At 35.4% G+C, this 5,558-nt stretch overlaps 1 protein-coding gene across 1 annotated transcript in view; it reads right to left on the bottom strand.

The window, feature by feature from the left end:
- The window catches only part of LOC113226148, a 91,480-nt gene extending 87,301 nt beyond the window's left edge, over window positions 1-4,179 (bottom strand). Inside the window, exon 1 of the mRNA XM_026458678.1 lies at window positions 3,950-4,179. The gene's annotated coding sequence lies outside the window, so the exon portion shown is untranslated. The remainder of the gene's footprint in view (window positions 1-3,949) is intronic.
- Between the last annotated feature and the right edge of the window lie 1,379 nt (window positions 4,180-5,558).

The raw sequence follows: 5,558 nt of genomic DNA, 5'->3' as shown, positions 1-5,558 counted from the left end.
CACACCATCTCCCCCTGTTGCAATCTCTCATCTCCTTTGTAGCAGAAAATACATTCTGCTACAAAGGACTGCCTACAGGACATTTTATTTGATCAGTCCAATGTACGAGTGACGTTCCGCGCAGTATAATCTGCTTAGCACGACATGAGGCTCTATGGAGCCATTACTACATGCGTTACATGTATTTTTATTAGTGACATAAGAAACTGGTAAGCCCTTCCATATAGCTTAAATCGTTATATAGCAAGTTCAAGTGTAGTGTCCACGTGGAATTTTAAGTTTGAATGACTTGCAACAACGACCGGAATCTGTGGCGCCTCTAATAAATAAAAAATCAAAGGCACTGTGCTGCGTAATATGCAGGGGATTAAATGCGTTACGGCTATGCGCACAGGAATGCCGTATTTACTATTTGAGAACAGGAGTGTGAAATTGAATGCTATAACGATTGATATGAAGTATACTTATATATATATGGTTATAACCATGAAATAAATAGTGCTGAATATAAAATATATTAATCTATAAATGTGAAATCAACATGAATCGGCCGAGCAGAAATAATAATAGACACTACAAAAATATTTAAAAAAACATTTACAGAAAGGCGATATAGATAAAGCAATAACATATGCACATTATCAAAACAAACAACGAGAAAGCGTGCAAACTTGCTTCTATAACAGTATTTGCTGCATTGTTCAAAGAGCGGAAAAAGAAACTTCCAATAAGTAAATACGTCTGCAAGCGTATTAAGATCGCAATAAATTGGCAACCGAGAAGTGCAATATTCGCATTCCATAGCATTTTCGCCCTCACGCCAAGTCGCGTGACGTGTGAAGAATGCCATTATCTAAACACTACAGGATTATAAACACTACTTTCGCTTGTCACTAATACACAGTTTTTAAAGGTAAGTAGTGTATTGTGATAACTGAAACTAGGTGCATTCGTGCTTGAAAAATGCTAATACAAAATCAATGCGAGAATTGAATCATTGATGACTCATCAACGATGATCGATGTAGATAATCATTTATGAGAAAATCTTGTTACTGTGCCCTTTGGCGTGAAAGTGAACTTTAAAAAGCAACCTAAACTAGGTAGGTTGTTGCGGCTAAATGGACGGCCTAAGCAAACACCGAATAACTAACCATGACTAATGAAAGGTGAAATAATTGCAAATAATCAACGGAAGTAAACATACAGGTAAGGTTGAATCACGATTTTGTACGTGCCCTTAATATTTTAGTAAATGTTAATCAATGTAAAGAACGACACTGATTAGGTATCGTACTCAATTGTGCATCGAAAATGAGCTGTTTGTAAGACCAGTGCAGACAGCGAATGTCGCAAGCACCACCCACCGAGAGCGTGAGAGCTTCGAAGCATTGTGTCCCAACTCTCCCACAAATGTATGCAAGAGCCATCCAAGATAGTGGGGCACTGCTGAAACTGCGAGAAATTATACACAACTAGTTATTAAAGAAAAATTAACGGTTCCATTATATCGACTGATTATATAGCTAACTATATTGTTTTAATTCTAACGGCACTTAACTAGATTGTTCCAGCTCCTAAACAGATACAAAAGCATCCTAAGATTGTAATGCCAATATTTGACTGTGTATTCAGGTCTACCACAGGAATGAAAACCAAACAGATAGACTATCAAACTCAAATAAAAAATTCTTACCCAAATTCTTTTAATCCTAAACAAATAAGGCTACGTGACCTAGTTCAATTTCGACGTTTTAACTCTTAAACAAAATATTATATGTCTTGTCGATATCAGCTATCAATCAAGCACCACTGTCACATGCCTGTAAGTGAAACGAGGTTTTTTGCGGTTAAATAACTGTCTAGAAAATGGATCAATGAACTATCGTTGTAGTCTCACAGTTTTTGCTAATTCGTTGACACGCGGCAATTGAGGTTGATTTTTTACATTAAAGAAATCTCATAATCTTCTTTTAGTGTTTAACTTTTTTTCTAATGCGACAAAAGAAGACAATGATTTGCTATGCATAACAAAGCGTCTTCTGGAAATTGTTGAAGTTAATGTTGTGAATAACGAAAGCGAACATTTCAGTAAGAATGATTAAATTTTTTCGTTTCTCAATTGTTTAAGTAGATACTATGGATTTCCTCGAATCGTTCGAAAAATGATTTACAATTTGCTATTCCATCTCGAATAGTATTACAATTTCCAATTCCAACTGCGATAAAAGTAAATGGATTTGTTTGTAAACTGTTAAATCAATAAACTAATTTTCATCAGTTCGGACGATCCGATAGTTGTTTCGAATTTTCTATTATTGTTATCTTTAGTCTTATCGCGTAATTGACTTCGTTTAGAACGCTAGGGTCTCCATTAATATGGCGTTTAAATGGCGCCGTAACAATGTCAGCTGAAGTTTACTACGAAAATATTACTAACTATGAGGTTTTAATAGCAGTAGAGCTCCTTGGGAAAGACTTCACCCAGGGAAATATTGCCACCTTGCCTATTTCTGTCGCCAAGCAGTAAGTAATGCATAAGCAGTGCATTGCTGTATTTGCGTTTTGAACGGTAAAGGTGCTGGTGAAATTACAGGCACATGGGACTTGTCAACTTATATCTCAGGGTGACAGGCGCAGTGACAAATGTTAGACGTAAACATATCAATCGTATATCGGCTCTACTTTGTCACGTGATTATTTTAGCACGTTCCAAACTCTATTAAGTAATAAGTAAAATAATTAACTATTTAGGAATGAGCCACTATTCACGACGCGGTGTATGAAATATAAATCCACACACAAACACCACACAAAAGACGCGCTAAGGGCTAAATTATGTATCCCAGAACCGCATTAAGAAAACACCAGGGTCTCTGTTGTTAGCCCAGTGTTAATTGAATTCGATTGAATTCTACATAGTTTGGGTGTTACGACAAAAGAATTACGAATATTCGAAAAACTAAATGTCAAACAAATTTTTAGTAACTACATTGGAGACATACTTAGTATTGTTATACAGTACTGCACACAGTAACCTAGAAACGGATAATATTTGTAACATGAAACAAATACAGTGAACGAAACAAAACATTGGCAACTGGTCACCTAAATAGATTAGTGTTATTTCGTAGATAATTTGCTCAAAATGTTGGTAAAGAATTCAAAAAGAAAGCAAATGATTCATAAGATACAGACATAATTTTCTTTACACATGACTCATTTAACACGCTTAATTTAAAAACTAGATCATAAGACGAAAATATATATCGTTAGTGTAAAAGTAATTTTCCAACTATTCCATGCGGAATGCAATCACGTCAATTATCAAGAGAACATCGCTCCGAGAGGTACGGCAAAAGTCCAAATACAAATTGTCTGTTTGTATTTGGACTACATTGGATCAACAGGCATACAGACTAAAAGCCTGGTTGGCGCCATTTTGTAACTATTGTTTGGAAGCTGATACGCATTTATTTATTCTATACCGCTAACTCATCATAGTATTATTTATATCACTCTCAATATTTTTAAATAATAGAATAAATAATGCAATGACGCGATATTTGTGCTTTTTAACAACAAACTTGAGAACAACATTCACGGAGCAAGCGACGCTTTTTTTTGCAATTCCGATAAAGATAATAAATATTGACAAGTATATCGATAATCTACTCTTAGATATAATTGAAAGAGGATATCATCCTACACATAAGATTTAAACTATTTTTGTCTCCTAATTCGCATTACTGGCAGACCTTCGATTTATGTCCACGACTATAATAATGTTATGAAGGAAGATCTACATATGTAACGGCTAGCTTTAAAAAGTAATACTATGAAATCGTTCACAATGGTCTATAAATTTCATGCAATTTTGATATTGACCGACGTGGGCGCTCTTAATGGTGTACGAGAAAACATAAAACTTACTATTTCAGGTTACTTACTTGGTAATATAGATCCAAATGTAAAACCAGTCACTGACAAAAGTAATTCAACCCTAGAGGGCGGTCACAGAACAAACTTCATAGCACATCGCACAGTAAATCCTTCGAGAGCAAAGTCACGCTTCGAGCGGGCGATAGATCGATCGCGCGCGGCACTTCAAGCGTCGCGACACATGCGTCGCGCGCGGAGGTTTGGCGCGGAATGACGCGGGGTGCCACTAGGCGTGCGCGGGCGCTGCTGGTGCCTGGTGCCTTGATGCTGAGACCCATTGTAGTCAATGTTTTTCAACTATTGAAGCTTTCATTACGTTCAAAAATGTTAATGCGCGATTTTGAATTACTTTCATCTGTAAGTAAATGATATTCAATAATTGTTTTGCACAAGCATCAGTCGTTCTACATGTCGCACCTTTGGTTGTTATAAGGCCACAACTGCAAAATGCAATTTTTTTAGGAGAGAGGTTTCAAGATTCTACGGACCACATTTGTCGATGGCATTAAAAAACTCTCTGCTATTTGAGTATAAATACTTAAATTGGAGAGCTATAAATTTCACATTTATATGTACATAATTTGTTTCATGCATTATTTTTATGACTTTCATGTGATAAGAGAACTTTTGACATATTATCAAATATGACTCTATGTTAATTATACTCTATGTTGTATCGACTATAGTCACTCTATTTCAATTTTGTGACTGTAATGTTTATTCGTTCTCGGTTGTATTTATAAATAAATCATTATCGATAACATTAAATTCAGTGAAGTTATAATCACTAAGCATACCATCATTATTTAAATCTCGAATTCTGTCAGCTCGTCAATTTTGTAAGCATCTTCGTCTTTATCATTATGATAAGTTTAAAAAACACCTGTCTCATTAGTAGACAGTCCGGTCTAATACAGGTTCTCGACATGATCAATATTTGTCACGGATTGTCGATTAATTGGTATCGATGTTGCGATTACGTATCGAGTTTAGCGTAACTGTCAATTGATATCCTCTGTGTGGTAAGCACGTGGTGTAATATGCCGTCCGTCGCTGATTGTAATTTGTATTAAGATTGTAGGAAGTTTGCAACACTTTGTCGGTCCAGTAGATAGATCGGCAGTTCTGGAGCAAACTAAATACGTCTTGCTTCATTCGTTCTTGACATTTTTGTACTCCTTCTACACAGCTCTGACTTTATGCCGGCAAAATCAAAACAACGTAAATTTGCAATAATTACGCAATAATTATTTTATATAATTTTACGTTATCAAATTAACATACGGTAATTAAAATTCATAATATATTATATTACAATAAGAAATATTATTAATATCAAATTCTAAGGTTTTCGCGATTGTTACATAGAGGAAATTATTTTTTCGGATCTATGTCTACGCGACATGTTTTTTTTTCTAAACAAATCAATGTATCACGTCAGCCGTGACAATGGGACCTGTTAAAATGCTGTAAAGGGCCCGATTCATATTATTAATGTTTGTTTTCACAACTTAACACGATGATGCATACGACGGAAAGTTTGTATTGGACTATATCTATGGTTGGAACGCATCGAAAATTTAGTGTCGATCGACTCATCAAGTAGAGAAATTTTGT

Source organism: Hyposmocoma kahamanoa, unplaced genomic scaffold, assembly GCF_003589595.1.
Source record: "Hyposmocoma kahamanoa isolate Upper Pololo Valley unplaced genomic scaffold, ASM358959v1 182, whole genome shotgun sequence".
In the NCBI taxonomy this organism is placed as follows: Eukaryota; Metazoa; Arthropoda; class Insecta; order Lepidoptera; family Cosmopterigidae; genus Hyposmocoma; species Hyposmocoma kahamanoa.
The sequence above is the reverse complement of the archived record's forward strand: the minus strand, read 5'-3'. Positions and strand labels throughout refer to the sequence as shown.